Consider the following 22619-nt stretch of genomic DNA (forward strand, 5'->3'; position numbering starts at 1 on the left):
TTCACTCTGCAGACATAAGTCAGCAAGAGGGTCTTGTAACAGTCTTTTGTGGGCCTATGAAAGAAAGAACTGAGATTAGCAAAGACCTCCTCTTGATAGAGAATCTATCGTAATTGATGGAAAGTGTCTTCTAGGATTAGATTTGCTGTCCCTAAGGTGAAGATGACTTTGCTTAATTTGTCCCATCACTGATACTGCTTGTATGTGTGTGGGGGGCGGGGGGCAGGCGGCAGGGCGGGGAGCTGTCTTGCAGAGAATCTCTGAGGGTCACACTTACATGTTTGCTCTTTCTTTTTCTTTTGTTCTTCTGTTAAAACTAATTCAATCGTGCCTTTTGTTTGTTTGTTTTCTTTCTCTATTGACTCTAAGGTAATTAGCTTACTTTGTACTCAGAATTACCCCCATGGTTTCCCAAAAGGAGGATAATCCACCACTGTCTCCAGAAGCTCTGGGTCAGGGAGAGTGTGGGTAGTTGTAGGGGCTGGAGGTGGGGGCAGGGGGGACAGAGATCCTTGCCCTGAAAACGTGAAGTGGGGCTGGGGAATTAGGCTCAAAGAGTAGGGTTGACAGCAAGGCTGTGTGTCAGAACCAGGTGGTCAGGCTAGAATGAGGTCAGACTGAGGACTGGGGGTGAGCAGGGCTCTGTGTAAGTCAGGGGAGAGCCAGGTGGAGGGATGAGGAGAGGGTGGGGTAGGGTAGGTGGGGGGAGGGCTGGGGAGGGTGGCCCTGCGTCGTTACAAACTTCCCAGCTCTCCTTTGGGGTTTTATGGCGATGATGAATCACATAATGCAGCCCATTTCTCTAATTGTTTCGTAAGTAGTACATAATTGTGAAACCACGTTGTAAAGGCACCAAGGTAGTCACTGAAAACTTAATCCCCCCCCCAGTCACTCAGCCACACAGTTTCCCCGGGTAAGAATAGTTTCCTGGTTGAGGAAACCAGGAGACCAGAGGCCACTCGCTCAGAGCACACCGAGGCAAGGGCAAGCCTGCCTCTCCGGCACCAGGCTTGGTGCCACGTCCAGTTCGCTGCGCTGTGCTCTGTCGGGACCCTCCCGACGTAGTCCAGACACTCAGCGTTTATGGATAGTTTTTATTACTATTTTTTAACCACTTGTTTTCTATTTCTACCTAAACAATACCTTTTCTGAGGCCAGGCCAATCCTGTTAGTCCCTATCACAGTGCATGTCAGTTACTCTAGGGTATTTTTACAATGAATTACATCCGCCATACTAACGGTGTTAGAGGTACAGAGCTTCCACGAACGTCATTCAGGTGCCTGCTAGGTACTGGGTGGAGGACATAAAACTGATAAAACACTGTACTGACCAAAAGAGACTTTTAGAAGTTGCCAGAAATCATCACTTTTCATGTATCTTCCCTACAAAATGTATGTTTTTAAAATCTGGCCATTGGACTTTCTGTATGAATGTTGTACTTCAACCAAACGTTTTTCAAAAATCCTATAATGTGAACTCCTTTGTCTGCCTTCAATTTCTAGATAAGCAGACATTTCCTGAAATTCGAATTCGGGGAGAGGAGCAAAATGCCGCGGACACTCCCAGCCCTGTAGATTCCTGGTGAATGGGTCTGCGTGTCCCAGTGGCAGTGCGTGCGATTCCCACCGTGGACCATGGCCTGTGTTTGTCCAGTGCTTTGGGATACCAAGGGAACGATGGGACCAGAGGGTGTGCACCCTGTCTCCCAATACCGTAGCTGGGGGTACTGCCACTCTGAGTTATGTTCTAGAGTTGAACTTGGAAGGCGATTTCCCCTTACGAGAAGTGTCATCAGCTTTCTGCTTCAAGTGCATTGCACAGATCTCTCTGAACGCCCTCCATACATGACCACAAGCTAACAGATTTCTATGAAAAAAATGAGTTTTGAGTTTCAAATAGTTGATTTATAATTACCTTTTGGAACATAACCTTTGAAAAGTTGAGATGATTTGTGGTTGCTTTCTTTTTTTTTTTTTTTCGTTTAACTATAGCTTGGATTGTTCTTTTGACCAGTGAATATCTATTTTAAACTACATGGTGGCATTTCTGAGAATTATAGTTGTAGTAACTTTTTTTTTTTTTTTAATGTGGGCCTTTGCTAAATGCAAAGCAAGCGTACAGATCAAAGATCACACAACTGTTTTGGAGCTTAAAGGTCATTTGAACGTCACATCTAGATTTGGCTTTTAATTAGTGTTTTAATTAGACCTGATTGCTTGTAAATGGGCCCTCAGTGATCTAAGCCAGCACTGCCTACCAGGATAGAAGAAAACCTTCAAGATCCTGGAGGACCCCATGTTTTGTTTCTGGATATGACTGTCAGCAACCTCTCAAATGAAGAAGAATCTCCATGACCTATTAGAGAGTTCTGTGATGACTAATGTGGCAGGTAGGGTTGACAAGTCTTGTTATAATTTGTATTGGTGTTTCCACATGTTGAAGTAGACTTTGACCTTTGACTTTTTGCCATTTCATTCTTTCCTTTCTCTGAGTCTACTAGAGCATATAGATTCAGGCTTTATGTGGACTGATATGAAATTAGAGGTTCCCATGTTGATATTATTTAACTCGCATTTGTTTTCAATTTAGTATGATATTTTGAAGCAGTCATGATGGAGTTCTCAAAACTTTCTTATTCGAGCTTTCTTCAACTCTTTCAGAGCACAGACTATTCTTTGAACCTAAGGGCTAGAATTCAGTTCATATATCTGACTCTGCAAAAGTAGATTTACCTCAAGACCAGTGGTTTTTGTGGAAGGATATAGGTAACTGCATATCTGATTCTATTTGAATCAAAGATTATTTTTAGAAGGGGAGAAATTTTTTATTGATATAAAACTTACATACCACAAGCTTTACCCTTTTAGAGTCAGTGATTTTTTTTTTTTTAGTACATTCACAAAATTGTGCAACCGCCACCGCTATTTAATTCCAGTGCATTTTTATCACCCCCAAAAGAAATCTCATACTTCTCCATTCCCCCCTACCTTCAGGCCAAGGCAAACACTACTCTATGTCTCTATAGATTTGCCTATAATGGACATTTCATATAAATGGAATCATACAATGTGTGGCCTTTTTTTATCCCTCTTCCCTCATTTAGCATAATGTTAGTGTTTATCCATGCTTAGTGTGACTCAACTTATTCCTTTTTATAGCTGAATAATATTCCATTGTATGGTATCTTAGTCAGTTTGGGCTGTTATAACAAATTGCCTTTGACCAGTTGCCTTACACCATAAACATTTATTTCTTACAGTTCTGGAGGCTGAGAAGTCCGAGATCAAGGGGCAGCGAAGCCATTGTCTGGTGAGAGCCCACTCCCTGGTTTGTAGATGGCCATCATTTTGTATCCTCACATGCCTGGGAACAGAGAGAGGAAACGAGCTTTCTTTTTCAAGGGCGCTAATGCCATTCATGAGGGCTCCACCCTCCTGACCTAATTCCCTCCCAATGGCTCCACCTCCAAGTACCATCACACTGGAGATTAGACTTCAACATATGAGTTTTGGGATGGCACAAACATTTAATTTGTAACATATGGATGTTCCACTTTTTATCTGTTCTTCAGGAGATAGGCATTTGGGTTTTTTCACCTGACTATTATGAATTATGATACTGGGAACATTCTTGTACAAGTTTTTGTCTGGACATGTGCTTTAAGATCTCTTGGGTATATCCCTAGGAGTGGAATTGCTGCCTCACCTGGTAGCTATGTTAAACATTTTGAGGAATTGTCAGACTGTTTTCCACAGTATACATTCCCACCAAAGTGTGTAAGGGTTCTAATTTCTCCACATCCTTGCTAACACTTGTCATTATATGCTTGTTGTTTGCTTGCCTATATCTTTTTATAGTTTTTTTAACCTTTTAAAATATTATCTTTTTTTATTGTTAACACTACTATAGATGTCTCCATTTTTTCCCTCTTTGCCCACCTCTGCCCTGTACCCCTCTTCCCTCTGGCCATCACCACGCTGTTGTCTGTGTCTAAGGGTTATTTAATTTGTATTTCTTTCATGGTTAATGATGTTGAACATTTTTTCATGTGATTTTTGATAATTTCCATGTCTTCTTTGGAGAAATGTCTATTTAAGTCATTTGCCCATTTAAAAAATCAGGGTGGTTTTCAATGTTGAGTTGTAAGAGTTCTGAATATATTCTGGGTACTAGACCCATATCAGATGTAAGATTTACAAATATTTTCTCCCATTCCGTGGTTGTCTTTTCATTCTCTTGATGTTATCCTTTGAAGCATAAAATTTTTAAATTTTGATGAGGTCCAACTTACTATTTTTTCTTTTACTGCTTTTGTTTTAGTTGTTATAGTTAGAGATGATGACCTAATCCACGGTCAGGAAAATTTATCCCTATGTTTTCTTTCAAGAGTGTTATATTATAGTTTTAGCTCTTATATTTATGTCAGTTTTATATGGTATGATGTAGGGGTTCATCCTTTTTTATCTTCATCTTTTTGCATGTGAATAATCCACTTATCCTTGTACCATTTGTTGAAAAGACTATTTTCCTTACTGAATTATGTTGTCACCTTTGTCCAAAGTGAATTGGCCATACATGTGAGAGTTTAATTTCTGCATTTCCAATTCTATTCCATTTATCTATATGTCTGTCTTCATGCCAGTACACACTGACTTGATTCCTGTAGCTTTGTAGTAAATTTTGAAATTGGGAAATATGAATCCTACAAATGTGTGGAGATTATATTCTTGATATGATGTTGCTATCCACCCTTCTCCCTCACATTCTGTGGGAGATCTTTTCTTTGCCATCATAAAGTCATATTAGATATGTTACTTTGAAGTGGCCATGAATTCAGTTTCAGGTATATCCTCACTATTCTTATATAAAAGGTATGGATTTGGAATCAGGAATATTGCAAATGTTTGAATACTATCTCTGTCTCAGTTTCTTAACTATAAAAAGGAAGCTTAAAACCTAAGTCAAAGGATAATTCTGAGAATTAAAAAAATACAATAAAGAGATTTGAAAAATAAATAAAATAATTCTTCTAATGTTCTCCCACTAAAAAAAGAAATGTAATATCTATAGAAAAGTATCTAGCATGGCACCTGGAAAATGATAGATATGAAATAAATTATCTATTGTCTTTCCCATGCCCTTCTCATGGATGTAAAAATTTCCCTTGTACTTTATGAGATGGTTCTGAACTCTTCCTTAAAGTCAGCCTTCTTCCTTTAGAGACTGTTCTTTCCAAAGTCATCATGTGGGTTGGTGTTACTGAATTTTCTAGTCTATTTTTGTGGCATTGTTTGTAGTACAGTGTTTCAGACTTGCTTCACTGCTTTATTGCCGACCAATAGTAAGTGACCAATGAACGTTTGTTAAGTGAATACATTGTTGATCCCATGTTCCTGTTTCCTTGGTAACTAGACTGCAGATTGCTTAGAGGTAGGTTTTGAAATAAGCATGCATAAAAGTTGCATGAATAATTTCTGAGATGTTTTCCACAAGAATTTTTTTTTGAGCAGTGTGTCTCGTTACCAGGGCGCCCTCTTGGAGTGGTCCTTCTTTCCTGTACATGATGCCGTGCTTGCCATTCAGATGCTTCCTCCACAGGGCAATTCAGGCTGAAATAGAGAAGATTGAGTCTGAGTGGTAACCTTTAGAAAGCAAGGGGAGGGGCAGGGGGGGAGTTAGGTTTGGGGGAAGACCTGTGATAATGAGAGGCCAGGTGGGGTCAAACAGAGAACAGCCTGCCCAGTTTCTGGAACTGCTTGTGGTTTTTATGGAATAGCCATGGCTTCTCGTCACTCTGTACATCTCTCAAGCCTAGACATGAAACTATAAGCAAAGAGTATCCGAGTGTTATTACTGGCTTTTAGGAGCCTGATTCATAGCCAAGAAACAGTGCCTGTGCATGTTAAGCTATTATCTACAGGACGAGTAAGCCACACTTTAAAAGAGTTTCAACTTCATGGACTCATAGGATAACTGAGTTTTAAAATTAGACAGGATCATCAGACTAAAGGAATGTTGGTGAATGTTACCTCAAACAATAGATTCCATGATCAAATAGGTTTGCAATTAATTCGACAAAGTTAACAGCTTTGGCTTTTGTTGTTTGCTTGTTTTAACTCAGGACCTCTCAAGGCCTTTATGTGTTAATATGTGATACTGCGTGTCTTCAGAGGGGTGTAGAAGCAGCACTCCCCGAGGTAATGGTCTGTGGGGACTTATTTCTTTCCCCCTGGAGAGCCCTGTGGGACCGGTGGTTAGCAGAGGGCACTATGAATTATGGTACAGGGTAATACCTTTATTTTTCAGACACAAAGTCTGATTTCTTAGTCTTTTTGAGTTGCTATTTCTCAGAAAGGTCATGTCTGCTGGTACGTTACCTAGAAACTGACTGTGTCCATTGTCTTACTAAGACAACTTTCAAAACAGCCCGTGCTTCAAACAGGAGGTAAAAATCTATGCATATTTAAAACACTCTACCTTCCAGGATCTTTTTAAAAAAAAAAAAAAAAAATGTACTACTTGAATAGGTTGATCTATGTGGTGCCCTGTTATCCCTGAGCTAATGAACTGGTGAAGTCTGCTTGCTGCAGCTTTTGCTCTTATACATACTCCCTAAGTTGGGGGACAGGATTGGGACACATACAAAGCGAAACCATTGACTTCTGCTATGAAATAAATAAAACAGGGACAGCTGTCCCGAGCGGCCAGACAAGCTTGTTACGACTAGAATGCATTCTTGGAGTTCCGTGGGAGAGAAGACTGCTGGCAATGCGGACCCAGGCTACTCTGCACTCTCCCCTCGCCCCTCCCTCACCCAGGCACCCACCTGCCTTCTCCCTTCAGAGCCACCTAGCAGGGCTTGCTCATTGAACTCGCTTTAAAAGAGAGGGTGGGGAGGAGAGGAAGAAAGAAAGGAAGCGGAAGAGGGAGAAGGGAACACAGAGAGAGAGAGAGAGAGAGAGAGAGAGGGCGTGGGCGGGGGGTGGGGGAAGAGGTATTGAGAGAGGTCTCAGTGGTAGAGCTGCCTTGACTTCCAGTGAACCTGGTTTGCATGTGTTGGAGTGTCACTCTGTCCTGTAACAGCAGCTCACCTGGGATTCCCAGTGTCAACAGTTCCCATTCACCCCTCTAGTAAAAGACCTTAGCACCACCGATTTTCTCATCCACGTTCTTGGGGGGTTTCTGAGGTCCCCTGTTGGGCGACTGTGGGAGGCCTGACCTAGGCAGATTCTCCCCTCTTGGGGCCTCATGCTTCTCCGCCAACTGGGACACCGCCGAGAAAGGAACGTCAGAGAATGAGGGCCGCCGGAGGTGTCTGAGTCAGTCTGAGATCGGCGAGTGTTCGGGGAACAAGGGGAGTGTGGGTCAGGTGACCATTGTAGGGAAAGGCACCATACAAATCAGAAAACTAATGACTGTTTTCTTTTTATTTTAGTGATTTGTGTTTCTTATTTTTAAAAATCAAGTGCTCTCTGTGTGTGTGTATATATGTGTGTTTTGTATATATATATAGTTTTGTCAATGTAAGAAACATCCAAACCTGTGGCGAATTTTTACGAGTTTATTTGCGCGAAACTGATGACAATTGCCAGGAAGCAAAATCTCAACGGATTGAGAAATGCTTTGGCAAATGGCGGTTTTACCACTTATTGTATACCTCAGAATCCAAAGGGAGGTGACAGGAACGCCGCTGGTGATGGATTAGGGGGGTGGGAGGAGGCAAAGTGGGGAAGTCTCTGAGGCTGGACACAAAGTAAAACGGAGAAACATATACTTTCACATTGGGAGGTATAGGACAGTTAAAGATGACCATTTACTGCACACAGAGATGGTATTTGGGCAACAAGATAACAATAGGGGGTTCCATGGTCTCATGCTGTGGTGGGAGATGGTGCCCTGAGGGGTCTGGAAAGAAGATGACTCTGACATTCCAAAGGAATGTTATCTTAGATGCAGAAAGACAACAGACAGGCTCACTGATGGAAAAGACTGACCTTTGTCAAGGAAGCTGCAGGCCTAGGACCTGACTACCCACCATGACTCACTTTTATTTGGACCGTTTTAGTTTCAGGCCATCCCGTGTGGTTACTTTCGGTCTCTGAATTTGTAAGGCCTGCCCTGCAGGCACCCCCTGAGCTCATCAGGTTTAGTATGTGGCTTCTTTTCCGTCCATCGTTCAAAGGGGGAAATTAAAATAATTACCCCAAAATCTCAACCAGAAGATAACCAATGTTAACGTTCATTCCAGGCTTGCCTTGATGCATATAGTGAGAGAGATGAGTAGAGGAATGGATACATAAATGACAGGCTGAAATAATTGTGTAAGACTGAGCTGAAACTAAACATAGTTTTAAAAGTGAAATACTCTATTTGATCTTACTTGAATTTAACAAAAGGAAAAGAAATGGCCAGTCTACTGAAAGGCTATTCCTTATGCTAAGTGGGTTAGTTTTCTTAGTTCAGAAGAGAGATAGTTTGGGAGTCAGAATGGGTTGAGCCCCTTGTAACGGCATAATAAACAATCTAACACTTTACTCAGCATACCTCCTCTGATTTCAGATATTTGTGCTAGTTTTATTTTTATTTTACTAGAATTTATATATACTTTTAACACTCAGCAGCTATGATTCTCCTGGTTAGTTCCCCCCATATTTAATCCCAATCAATGCCCTTTTAACTTTCAGTTTTTTCCATGTCTTCGGCATTCTTATTAATTTACTATTTGGGTGGACTTCATTGTCATGGATCATTAAGTTTTTTAAGAAAAAACATATTTCCCGAGTTGTTTCATCTTTGGGAATTGTTGCCTCTATTCTTTATTTTTGAAAGACAACTTTCTCTTGCCAAATATTTTGCTAAAGAACACCAATGTACGTTCTACGAGTCTTGCTGAAGGAAATTGGATGCTTCCACGGTTTCACAGGAGATACATTTTAGGGATACACACACAGGAGCATTTGCGAGAGAGTGGCAAGATTTATTGGAGCCACAACAAAGGGAAGGGCTTAGGCGATGTCTCATCCATTACCCGGTGGCTCAGCGCCTTCTCGCCTGTGGAAGTCCAGCCTCTGGGGCTGCAGGCCTGCGCTTGTTCCCATGAAGTCCAGGAGGAGGGCCAGGACCCAGAGTAGCGGAGCAGCTGAGCTGGGCATCCGAGGCTCCAGGGGTCCAGCACAGCCTCACTTCCTGCCCGGCCCCCACCCTATCGCTTCGTGCTCCTGCTCTTAGGCTGCTAAAGAGAGAGCGAGCCTCAAGCGTTCATTAAGTTTGTGACTATATTTCCTTGAGCTTGGGAGAGAGCAGGCTTTCCTTCAAACTATCCAATCTCTTTCCTGGCTTTTCCTGGGCCCGTGTCTTTATCCCATCTGATCTTTGCCCGAGATTTTCCCAGGTCTTACTCCTCCCCAGTATGATTACCATTTGGGCTTCCGCACCTGTGCTTAGTAGGAGGCCTTTTCCCCTCACCTTTTTTCCCTCCCCTCTTTAATCCAGGGGGACTGGCTAGTTGTTCTCTGGGGTGATTGGAAAGCCAGTCTTTCTTTCCTTCCCATGCAGAGGGATGTTAATTCGTTTGGTTTGTTGGAGCAACACCAACTATTCTCCTTAGTTTCTGTGAAACTCAATTTCCTGACTTATTCCTGCTTAGCCAGTTTTCTCCCTTCTCTGTTGTTAATATTGCCTAATATCTAACTAGCTACCTGCAGTAACATTAGCAATCTGTGAGAATGCCTGTCTTGAATGGGGAACTTTTATTTAAGCATATCTAGTTGCCTGAAATAGTAGAATCATATTGGGCAGTGACTAAAATAAGTTTGAGTTGGTAAATTGGATATCAAATTATGGAAACACTTGAATGTTGGGATATTGGCCATTTTCTTGGTGAATGTCTCATTTCCTTGCAAAATTCACAGCTTGCCTGGAGGCCAAATGACAGCTCCTGGGTGCTTTTTGGAGCTGTTTCTAGGACTTTGCAAATTGTGTGGGAATCCTCTTAAGCCGCTCCCCAACCATCCCCACTCCATGGAAAGGCATCCATTTGGCTGAGGGTGGGTTTTTGTTGTCATCTGAAGATAGTAGAAAGTGGTAAATATTTACATCTGCAAAAAAAAAACAACAAAAAAACAGAAAACCTAGCACCTGGTCACTGTTTGAACTGATAACATTTTCTTTGTTCAAAAATATGATCTTTTGTTTCATGTCACAGACTATTTTTTAAAAAACAGTACCTGGTATAAGCCATAGCTAAATGACTCATGGACTTCACACCTCTTTTTTTTTTAAACATGCGCAGAGCTTTTCGGTTGAGGCTGCTTGAGTTGGAAAGTCTGATCCTTTCAGTGCAGCTCCTCTCGGTACTGACACAGTTTGAGGCACCTGTAAGTTGAAGTTGGGCTTATTATTAAAAATTCCTGCTGACTTCATGTGGGAAACGAATAGCCCTTGTCACCCTTTAGTTCATGTTCTCCTAACAAGGGAGGGAACGGGAAAGAAAATTTCCCAAATGACTCAATGCATTTACATTTTGGCCATTGAAGTCCAGCCATGGGCTTTTTCAGAGCCAGGAGAGTGAGAGCGTGCCTGGGAGACTTCCGGAGGCAGAGCTGTCCTGAGCTGTTCCCACTTGGTGCCTAAGGGAAGGGGGCGGACAGAAGTGGCTTAGAATGGCTCAACGCAAGGCTGTGCTGTCCGATAGGGTAGGCGGAAGCCACATGTGGCCGTCTAAATTTAAATTACTTAAAATTACATCCAATTTACAATTCAGTTCCTTAGTTGCATTGGCCACATTTCAGGGGCTCCGCAGCCATGTGTGGCGGGTCGCCGCCGTATCCGATGGCACCCGAAGTCCTGTTGGATAGCTCGGGTGTGTGTGCCAGTCTTCTGTTTCATGGTCATTCAGGGTTCATTACAGCCCCAATGACTTGATCTCCTGTCCCTTCTCCCTTCCTCCTTCTGCCCTCAGTCATTCTTCTGCTGCAACTCCAATGACGAAGCACTGGTCTCCGTGTTAGCTTGCTGGCGTGCTCTGGTTTCTGGGCATGGAGAACCCTTGGGGAATCCTGTGTGTGGTCCAGACTAGGCCTTCGCACCTCAGGATCCACTAGACAGCTCTCTGGCCATGGCCCAAGAGTTAGTCAGTGTTCTCACTACAGGGCTGAGTGGTTCTTGGAATTTTGACTCTTGAATTTAATAAATAAAACTGCTCTTTCACAATATTTAAATGTACCCACTTAGGACTTTTACATCAGTTCCTTCTTTCCCTTCCAGATGTGTCTTCCTGATGGAAAGGCAGTCCAGGGATCTGTCCTAGTTGTACCCCCACTCATTGACCCTATGACCTCAGTAAGACAATTTCTCTGTGGCTCAGTTGCCCACTGAGAACACACTCTCAACCAGTGCTAAAGCTACTGAAGGTAAATGCCAAATGATAAGTGAGAAATGTTCAAGTTTGTGTTAAAAGGTTCCTAAGGGCTTTGCTTGTCGTCTTATTGTTGTGCCTAGTTTTAGATTTCCAATGTCCCATTTGTGGTCCGTCACTATCAGACACATGCCCGACTTGATCAGCTACTTGGCCCGTTCAGTCCATAGTGTGCTTCATGTAAGCCTCAGTTTGCTAACCAGGAGCCCTCTTCCAAGTCTGACCTAAATGACAAAAGTAGGATGCTGTGGTATGACGAGCCTGCTGGCCTGAGGGTCAGGAGAAGGGGCATTACTGCTGATGGAACTGTGAGTCTTTTCGACCCCATGTTCTCATCCTCCCCTCTGACCACCCTAGACGGCTGTTGAGGGTTCTTGCCTAGCGTTGCTGTTATCGAATGCTGTGTAATACACAGCCCCAAACTCGATGGATTAAGACAATGACATTTAGCCATCACGCCTGCCATTCGAGCAGGACTCAGTGGGGAGAGCTGGACTTCTCCTCTCAGAAGGCTGGACTGGGTAACATTTGAAGGCTCGCTGCTCACAGTGCCGGGGTGGGGGGTCTTGGTTCTTTTCTAAATGGGCCCCTCCATGTGTTCTCTCTGCATTGCCTAGTTTGGGCTTGTTCACATCCTCATGGCCAAGTTGACGGGCAGGCTTCCTGAGAGAGAGAGAGAGAGAGAGCATCAAGTGAAAACAGTATCACCATTTCTAATACAGCCTTGGAAACCACCCAGCATCCCTTTGCCCGTAATCACGGCCCACTCAGGCTCAAGGGAAGGGAGCCACGACCCCCACCAGTTGGTGGAGAAGTATCATTGCTCCTTTGTAAGAAGAGCTCTGTGATGAAATGTATATTGGTCTCATCATCTTAAAAAAAATACATCTTCCATACTGTGTCGTGATGACTTAGAATTGGCATCAGGTCTCTCGAAGCCATAAATAAGCATCGAGGTCTGCCTGGGTCTGGAAACAGGGGCCCTTCTCATTTTCAGGAGATATGATCGTCATTGCCCTGTGCTGGGGCTGCTCTGCCTTTGTGAAGGGGCGGGAGAGTTGCTGTTGGCACGGCACCGGACTTCTTTGATGAAAGATGCTATTGAAATGCCTTCAATGCGCTAATCTCCCTGGTTCAACCGACCTCTGCAATGAATGTGCAATGTGTGGGAATTCGGAGTTGAAAATCAGGGTCCTGGTTGCTGAAAATGATCTTAAAGTTAATTGGATGGAATCCAGCTGGACTTTCGATAACACTATTTGCACCATTATTTGACTTAGGTTTTCTTATTTGTAATTACTATTACTTATTACTCTAACATTCTTATTTGATGCAAACTCCTAAACAATGAAGATCCATCTTTCTACACCATTTTTAAATTTGATAAATGGATACTTTAGAATATTTCTTTTCCTTGAGGTCAAATAAGTTTTAGTAAAAATCTTGTAGCTGGTATAAGGGGGAGTCAACACAGGTCATCAGTCTGACAAATAACCTGCCGTGTGTCAGGCTCTGTGCCAGTTATAGGAAATTAAAAAAGAAAAAAAACAATAGTCTTCAAATTGCTTCTGATCTACACGCTGTCCTGGAGGGGGAAAAATTGGTTATATTGTGAGCATTAGTAACAGAAAGGTGTTTCTATTTTTCTTGCCTTTTGAGCTACAGTCTACCAATAATCGCCCTTTTTTCCAACTGTTTTCTATGCCTTTTCCTTCTATTTCTCCTTGCATTTTTTTTTCCAGCTTGTACAGTTTGAAAGTGTTGTATGTCCATTTTCTTGTGGTAGTCCTGCCCCTAGGAGTGGGTAGGGCTTCCTGTACCCTATTCACTAAATTAGTGATTCCTTGCTTTCTTTGTGGCTTCTTAAAGGCATCGTTTCAGAAGTACACTGCCAAAATATAACTCAGGAAAGTCATTTTATAGAATTCGTTTAAGCTTAGATTAAGTCCTCTAAGTCCTCGGGCTATTTTTAGTGAGGTGGACAAACAAACTGGAAGTGTGCACATTTGATGCATTAACCATTAGGTGTTTAGTTTCTTGTTATTTGAGAGTGTTCAGTTAGTGCTTACGGTGCTTTATTCATTCTGAGCTTAATGTTTACATTTCTGAAAGATTGATTAGTAAAGTTTTTATGGGAGATAGGTAAGTTTTAAAAATTCACCTTCATATTTCACAGTGACTCAACTGATAGTCTTTTTAGATAAGTTATGAAATGCAGCCTGTGGTTGCCAATTGTTAAAATTCTACCCTGCTTCCACCAGCAGTTGTCAGGTGAGGGAGGAGAACAACACCCACTGATAAAAGTCAAACCACAAGATGTTATTTATAGTTGGGGGGGCACCCTCCCTTCTCACCCTTTCAACTACTCAGTCACATCCTGCTTCGCATTTTAATGTGATGTAAATTTATATGCAGTAGAAGTATTTCTGGCAGTAGATACTAAAATGAAATTAAACACTAAAATAAAAGACGGCAGTTCTGTGGAGTGAATCTTCCTATCATTTCTGGGTGGATACGAGATTTAAGGCAGCGGTTCTCAGCGTTCACTGTGTTTCACCGTCACCTGGGAGCTTGTCCAAATGCCCTTGCCCTGGCCTCGTCCCGGGGCGTCTGGCTGCGTGAGCGGTGTGGGGCGGGCCCGGACTTGTCATTCTGTGGCAGCTCCCTGGGTCGTCCTGACCTGCAGCCAGGCCCGAGGGATGTCGCATGCGATGTCCTCCCCAACCCCGCCCCCCATTCCTCTCTGCACAGTCAAGTCCTGCCCATGTCTTTAAGGTTTCCTGCAAGCCATCCCTTTCTTGTTTAATTTTTTTACTTAAATTTATTGGGGTGATGTTGGTTAGTAAGACCACATAGGGTTCAAGTGAACATTTCTATGATATGTGGTCTGTATGTTGCATCGCGTGCCTACCACCCAAAGTCACATCATCTTTTGTCACCATGTATTTGGCTCCCTTTACCCCTCTCTGTTCCCCACCTCCCTTTCCTCTGGTAACTCCCATACTGTTGTCTGTGTCTGTGAGTTTCAGTTTTATATCCCACATGTGAATGAAATCATATGGTTCTTAGCTTTCTCTGACTGACTGACTTTGCTTAACATAATATTTTCAAGGCCCATCCATGTATTGAAATGGTAGTGTTTCATCTTCTCCTGTGACTAAGTTGTATTCCATAGTCTATATGTCTAACATCTTCTTTATCCAATCAGTTATTGAAGGACGTTTTGGTTGTTTCCATGCAGAAAACAGTGTGGAAGGCCCTCAAAAAATTAAGAATAGAGTTACCATAGACCCAGCAATCCTTCTTCTGGGTACCTACCCACAAAATTTCAAAGCATTTATTTGCAAAGATACATGCACCCCTGTGTTCACTGCAGCACTGACCATGGTGACCGAGACAAGGCCACCTCTTTCAAACGTTCGTTCACAGCCCCAGCCCCAGTGAGCTCTTCCTTGGGACTGCCCAAAACCCCGACTAGTTTTCCTACCCTGACCTGTGTTCTTGTTTCATCATGTACACCTTCTCTCCTTGATCAGAGTGATTTTTCTCCTTGGATTAAGATTTTGTCATTTAGTTCTATTTCATAGGGGTTGGTACAGCCATGGACACATAGTAGGTACTTTATCGTTCGATATTGAATTGGTTTTTCATCAGCATAGCTGTTCTCCTTTATCCCTTTGCCTTTGCACTATAGCTTCCTTTATTAGCCCACATTTATCCACAAGTGTTTCTTCCTCTTGAGACGTGGAAGGACAGGCAAGAATGGCTAACGTGTAGAAGGAGGAGGAAACTCAGCCCATTCCTGATTCTATCACTTAAGAGTGGAGGGATTGTCATTGACCTGTGGCCTCGACATTCAGTCATCCTGTTCTAGAGAGGCCGTCGGGACCGCAGGGGTGACAAATGCAAGACGGAGCAGGCTGCCCTGCTGGAGAGGGTGGAAATGATCTGAGGAATGCACCTCTACTATAAGGCCTGTTGAAGGGTGTGGGATTATTGCAGGAGAAGATAACATGCTCCGAGAACAGGAAGACACAAAGAAAAGGGAAAATGGATATTGGTAAACAACAAGCCAAGTCATGCATGATAACTTGCCAAAATGTCAGATCTACCACTTTTCACCTTTGTTTGTTGGTTTGGATAAAAATGTACTAAACTGGCACAAGAAACCTCCAATGTATCCCTAGTCGAGTGAAGGCCTAGCGAAAAGCTGAAGGACTGGAGGGGGATGTGTGATGTTTCTACCTTTTTGAGGACTGGAAGAGGATAAGGAAAGTACAAGCTGTAACTGTAGCGCAGCTAGTGTTTACAAACAGGGTGTGGTTTGTGGGGGAGGTTCTTGACATCTTTGAGGACAAGTGTGTTTGGCAAGAGATTTGCTAACCTAGGAACATTCAACTGATATTTTATGGGAAGGAAAAACATTAAAATTTGATTGATGGAGAACACTAAGCATAGCAAAGATAAGACCAATAACAGAGAAGGAGAACCTCAGTAATTCACACCCGACTCCACACACACACACAACCCTGCCCGGGAAGCCCGGTGGTTATAACACCTGTAGCGCTTGCCATTGTGCAGCCTCTGAGGACTAAGCAAAGTAAACCTGAAACATTAAAACTGGGACATAGATAGGGTCACCTGAGCTGTCTACCTAGGTTAGGGTGGTTCTCATGACTGAAAGATGATTCCAGAAGGGCATATTTTGCTTTAAAGAAGCAGGCCTATGGAAATCCAGCCCCTGAAGGAGATGCATTGCCAGGTATAAGGTTGCCAGGAAAGGCTGTAATGGTAGGATCAACGTTATGGATTGCCAGAGAGAGGTCATAGATGATGCTTTCATCCCAGAGCCTGTAACTTCTAGAATAGTGGGCAAATGTGCTGGAAAAAACCCACTGGAGGCATCATTCTGCTCACTTGGTCTAAACTCTTGACTCGTTTTGCTGGCCATTTGATTTTGGAGAAGACTGAGAAAATACTACGAGGAGATATCTCTGAAAAGAAACAGAAACATTGGCCAGTTATATAAAATGACAGGAGCCAGGAGATGACACCCCTAAAGAAGCCATGTACTCTAGAAACATTTCAACAGTTGGGACCGAAGAAATGAACTCTCTTTTGGCCAAAGACAAAATGGTAAGGAAACTTCAAAAGGAAAGGAGAGCTACAATGTTCTGACACACACGGATGACCCCAAATGGTTCTCATAAAGAGGGAAGGAGGGAGCCTCCTATGGAAATACATAAATGTGCTCACACTGAGAATTTTTTCCTGTTAACTCAGATTAATGAAGGATACACGGTCTGACTCAACAATGATTGCAACCAGTCTTGGTAAGTTACTTTCCCACAGAATGTAAAATGGGCAGAATGTAGCCCCCGAGAGAGATGTAGACGTAACACCCAGTGACCCAGGGTGTGAAGAGTGACTCAAAATGCAGGCAGCATATGGCACACTTTGAGAGCGTATAGCCAAGGGCCACAAGAGAAATAAAACCAAAGCCAAGGGCCACAAGAGAAATAAAACTGTGGTGGGGATGGTTTCAGAAAATGTTTCATGGCAAGGATGACACATCAAATGCTCTTCAGAGAGTGGAGGGAATTTCCACAGGCAGAGGAGAGAAGCCAGGTCAGCCGGGGGCTCTGCGCAGGAGGGCTTGTTTGGAGCTGGCAGAGCAGCGTGATTGCAGGAGAGTTTGGAGTGTAGTGTGTGCATATGCGAAGCTCTGGAGACCAGGTTTGAATAATAACAGCTAAAATATAAGTGAATGACGTACTGTATTGAGTTTTGCATGCATTATTTAAAACATTTTTTTTTTTCAATTACAGTTGACATTCAGTATTATTTTGCATTAGATTGATGTGTACAGCATAGTGGTGGATAATCATATGCTTTATAAAGTGGTCTCCCGATATTCCCAGTACCCATCTGGCACCATTTTTACGACATTATTGACCATATTCCTTATGCTGCACTTTACATCCCTGTGGCTATTTTGTGATTAACAATTGTAGTTCTTAATCCCTTCACCTTTCTCAGCCAGCCCTGCAACCTCCCCTCCCATCTGGCAACCATCAGTTGATCCTCTGTATTTGTGAGTCGTTTCAAGTTTATTTCAGTCAAACGTCAAAAAAAACTTAGTACTTCTCTTTGTCCCTCTTTCCACAAGAGGAAACAACTCAGGAGTTTAGTAACACCCAATCTGTGGTAGATAGAGCCAGAGTCCAAAGCCCGTTAAATTTAACTGTATTGGGAAGAGTTTAGGATTTTTAACTTAATTCCATGAATAAGTGGAAATTTAGGGCAGAGAGGAGACCCTGGAACCCTTTCTGGGAAGGTGGACTGGGGAAGGGAATGTAAGGCAGATTAAAGTGAAGGGAGAGAGAAAGTAGAGGTCTCCTAAGGGGGATCGAAAGTGGGTTTGTGGCTGTGGGCACGGAAGAATGGAAGCTGAGCTGGGGTTGCTGAGATGTGTGCTGGAGATCTCTTCTAGCTCCAAATCACAGTACGGGGCTGCAGGGGCGGGGTGCTGGGGGAAGGAGTCCGGAGGGATGAGGAGAGGGCGGGCATCTTAGTCAGAGGCAGGGAAGCCAGCACAGGTGTCATCAGGAGGGAGCCATGAGTTTTTGCTCTTGAAGTGACCAGGAGGCTTCCTGCTGCAGTGATAAATCCAGGGGCCATCCCCAGGCTGGGGACTGGAGGGAGAGTGAAGGGAACAGAGTGGGGGTACAGCTGCCGTATTAAAGTCAGAGGGTGTGGGTATGGGGAAGAGGGTATGGGGAAGAGGATCAAGAGCTAAAGTTGGTAGAAAGAAGTGGGTGAAGGACAAAACTTTGGTAATACTTTAAAGGTAAGAGGAATTAGGTAAGAGTGTTACACAAATATGATAGAATAATCTCTGTACAACTAAAGCCAGGAATGAGCTAATGCTTGCAAAAAGAGATTAAAAGTTACAAAACAGTTGGCAAACATATATCCAGGGCCAGAGGAAAAAATAAAAAAGTTTCTAGGTGTGGACACTCTCTCTTCACAAAACATCAGAAGTCAAAAGACTTACTCTGATTCTACTTGTTATCCATCTCTTTTCTAAAGCACTACTAACTGAAAAGAATCGAATAAACATGGAGAAGAGGAAATTGAAACGCAAGACAGGGGAAGGGATAGGAAACAGGTCCTGGGTTCCAGTTCAGCCCCAAACACACCAGGGACTGAATCACTTTCATCTTCCCAGGGCCTGTGGGAGTAAAGTACGCTAAAGGGAAGAGGCGGAGATGGGTATCAGGAGTCTAAAAACAGGAAGATGCTGTCAAGATTAGAAAGAGAAAGGAAATTTCTGAAAACTCTAGACTGTGATTCTCGAGCCTGGCTGTGCATGGGAATTTGGTGGGGAGCATTTACAAAGTACTGTGGCTCAGGTCTCACCACCGATGTTTATGATGAAAGCGGTAAAAGGACATTCTACTGCCGCTTAGGGCATTCTAACAGGCACCCAGGGGTTAGAAGCACACCTCCAGACCCATGAGTTCCATCTATCACTGCAAAATTCTTCCATGAATTATCTGTTACTGAACAGGTGGGCAGTTCACGTTTAGAAAAGGAGCTGATTTGGGTTCACTTAAGACATGCTGAAGGACCCTAGTTTCCCTTTGTGGTTAGGTTATCGGATCATAAAAATACCACAGACACAGCTGATCTCATTTCTACTAGTCGACACCTGAGGAGTGGGGGAGGGGCACCCCCAGCTCAGGAACCTCTCTGGTAGGGCTTCGAGGACATAAGAGGTGAGGCCTACACCCTGGGAACCATGCGGGCAGAAGGCTGTTCAGTGAGAATGTTGTAGCTGGCGAGGACAACGCAGTCCGATGAGGCAGAGTCAGCAGCAAAAGCCACACTCTCGAGGGACGGTGTCGGGGGTAGGTGCCAGGAGTGACGAGGAACAGGGGCCGAACATTGGATCGAAGTCCTGGGCATCAACGCAGTCAGCCAATCCTGCCAGACAGAAGTCTTTATGAGCAGCAAGCTGCCTTCCCATTTTTTAAAGGAAGATGTCAGACTTCTGAAAAGTCTATTTGGTGTTGAAATTTCTGTCTCGCGATATCCTTGTGAAAGTGGAAAATTGAGGTCAGAGTTCATAGCCTTTCTACTAGTGAAGGATAGGATTAGCCTAGGTGTGTGATGTTGAATTTTCATAATCCCCATTTAGAAATTACCTTTGCCTCCTTCTCCAGGTCTGCCTGCAAGTGTTCTCTCCTAGAAATCTGCCAGCTTTACATTGTCCATCTGTAAACTTCCGAAAGGCTGGTAGTTAGCAACCTTGGCCACTCAGGTCTCTTCTGATCTTCCTTTGCCTTTCTTCATGAACAGTCCTTGATAGGCCACTTTCTGATTCTGGGAGAAAGGAGTTCCCATTTGCATGTCTGTCCCTCCCGCCCTCCCTTCCCACATGTTCTAAGGCTGTTTGGGGGAATCAGAACTGTTAAGCCAAGGCTAGGGCCCACCCAAGAAGACAACATGGAAGGCCTGCTAGATTTGGAAGCTGAGTAGAAAACTACCCACTATCAGAAGAGCTTGTCGACAGTCCAACAGCAGCTTGTACAACTTTTAGCTTAAAAAAAAAAGGACGATGATTTATTTAAACATTGTCTTATTTTGCAACATATTTGAAGTTGTTTCCAAGAATATATATACTACACAAGGAAATAGCGGGTAGTTGAGAGAATTGGAGCACAGTGACAGTAAAGGTAAGCCAACCACACAGATTAGCAGCAGCATGCCATTCATCCAACTCCGTCTATCCCAGGACGCCAAACAGAGAGGAATATGTTCTCAGACACACATTCTTCATGTCTAAAGGCCAAGGACAGGCCAGTCATTTCGGAGTGGTACTTTGATACAAGACCTGAACTGTTTCTCATAAAGGTCCTTGAAAGACTTTGTCTTGTCTAAATTGGTATGGCCAGGTTGCAGAGCCATTCGGAATATCTAGTAAAACTAAAACTAGTTCTGCCTTAAGAGTCAGCCGTCCCACTTATTTTAGAAAATTACGCCATAGCCTCACCAGGAGCAGATCCTGCAGCACCATTTTTAATTGCAAAGACCAGGAAACAACCTAAAGGAAGAATCAGCTAAACAAGGCATAGTCATACCATGGCGCTGTGTTGCAGGAATAAGCCAGAATGTATGTGTTGTGCATAATAATTTTAAGTGAAAATAAGCCAGCTGCAGAAATGTATGGTATGATACTATTTGCTGTGCAAAAAATGTAAAAAGCCAGAAAAAATGGTGGATATGTATGTTTCTATAAATAAGGGTAGAGAACAATTAATTTCGAGTGATAAGAATATGGATTATTTTTATTTTTCTGCTAAAAGAGAACAGCAGCCACCGAGATGTTGGGCAGGAGAGCGACTCTGTCCCCCACAGGCTAACTCATCGAGAGACGACTGCCGTGCCATGTTTTATATACGTGTATGTAATTAGCTCATCTAATCACCTTAACAACCCCTTTTGGGAGTTCCTTTAATTATTTCCATTTGTCAAATGAAAATCGGAGAATTGGAGGGGCTAAAAATGTACCTAAAGCCACGTAGGCTGGCTTTGAACCCAGTCTGTTTGAATCTAGAGCTTGAAGTCTTATTCCACTGCTCTACAAAATGTCCCAGGATCATTGGGTGGGTTGGTTGTAATACCCCCCGTTGTAGGTCAGGGCCTTAACCCCAGAGGACAGTGCAGGAAAATTATATGGCCAGACCCTGGAGGGTAGGTATTTCGTGTTCGGGATCAAGGCTAGATCTAAGGGCGTTGGCTCTTAGAACCGGGCTGCTGTTAATGTCTTAATGAAAAGAGGGCTTCTAATCGGGATGAGGGGTGACACGGGCTTCTGCTTGCCCTACCACGCCATGTAGACCTTAGCAGGAGAGGGCTACTGGCTGTCTTAGTGTCTGAAGAGCTGTGTGAAAAGGTTTGACATGATGATGAAACATGGGAGTGGAGACTGGAAACACGTGTCTGGCATTTACCATCCCTGGCTTGAAGTAGTAGCTGAGCAGCGGCACAGCGTTGTCTCTGAAAAAGAGCTTGGGGGTTTATGCTAATCTCATGTCAAAAGCATACGAGATGCCTCAGGGTTCTATGTCCAGGATAAAATATTAACATTGGCAGTGGTTCTTAAACTTGGACATCAGAGTCATGTGGAGAACGTGTTCAAAACAAATTACTACACTTCTGGTCAGGACAGCAGAGTTGAAAAAATGCTGTTCTTGCCTTCTCCCATGACTACATTGAAATTATAACTAACGGACAGAACAGCCATCACTGAGAACTGCCTGAAGTGTGGCTGAACAGAACTAAAACTAAGGATATAAAGAAGCTATGTCAAGACTAGTAGGAGGGGCAGGCACGCTGAATGGGCTTGTCCCACACCCATGTGCAGGGGTGAAAAATTTGGAGGGATATCTTGGCTGCAGAGGTTCCCCCTGAGGAGCAAGGGATCCCAACCCCACACTCAATTTCACAGCCCAGGGTTCCAGTACCAGAAGGAGAAGTCCCCATAACTTCTGGCTGTAAAAACCAGCAAGGATTATGGGTGAGTGAGATGGAGGGTTTCTGGAGTCCCAGGTGTTCCTCTTCACAGGCTCACGCATGGACTGACTTGTTGAGGGACTCACTTGCTCTGAGCGGTAACACTGGAGCAGCAGCTTGAAAAGCCCCAGGAGCACATGGGGAAGAACTGAATTGTTCGGCTTCAGGCAACGGCTGCTTTCTCCTAGACATAAGTGCTGGCAGAGGCCATTGTTTCTTTGCTGAGCCCGCCTCCCACAGGTGCAGGCAGGTGCCATATCTGAGTCTTCATCCACCTGGCTCACACAGTTTGCCCTGTCCTGGTGATTACCTGAAAACCCTGTCCCACCCAAGCTGTGGCTCCACCTAAGCCATTTTCAGTGGCTTTTTCTTAAAAGACAGCCTGTCTTGGCTTATGCTTCAGACTTTCCTAAAATCTCTCAAAGGCTCACAAACCCCTAACAAGCAGCATCTGACTTTGGTGTGCTTCATACCTCTTGTTAAGTAGTTCTAAACTTGACACTAGTGGCAGCCAGACTTGGTTTGCAGCTCAGCCTCTCCCAGGCACCTCCAAGCCCAGCACAAGTAGCAACCATCAGCAGGTTACTTTGTAGCTCATACTAATACTAGGTAGCCGGAAAC

General features: G+C 43.6%; 1 protein-coding gene across 7 annotated transcripts in view; it reads left to right on the top strand.

Annotated features, from left to right (window-relative positions):
• The window catches only part of OSBPL3 (oxysterol binding protein like 3), a 153568-nt gene that overhangs the window by 50059 nt on the left and 80890 nt on the right, over positions 1-22619 (top strand). For 6 of the 7 annotated variants that reach the window (XM_054564475.1, XM_054564480.1, XM_054564479.1 and 3 more), the window contains exon 3: positions 3261-3310. The exons of the other annotated variant lie outside the window; for it this stretch is intronic. The gene's annotated coding sequence lies outside the window, so the exon portion shown is untranslated. The remainder of the gene's footprint in view (positions 1-3260; positions 3311-22619) is intronic. 7 annotated transcript variants of the gene reach the window in all.

This window comes from Pteronotus mesoamericanus, unplaced genomic scaffold (assembly GCF_021234165.1).
Source record: "Pteronotus mesoamericanus isolate MK-2021 breed Mesoamerican mustached bat unplaced genomic scaffold, CSHL_Meso_final scaffold_85, whole genome shotgun sequence".
In the NCBI taxonomy this organism is placed as follows: domain Eukaryota; kingdom Metazoa; phylum Chordata; class Mammalia; order Chiroptera; family Mormoopidae; genus Pteronotus; species Pteronotus mesoamericanus.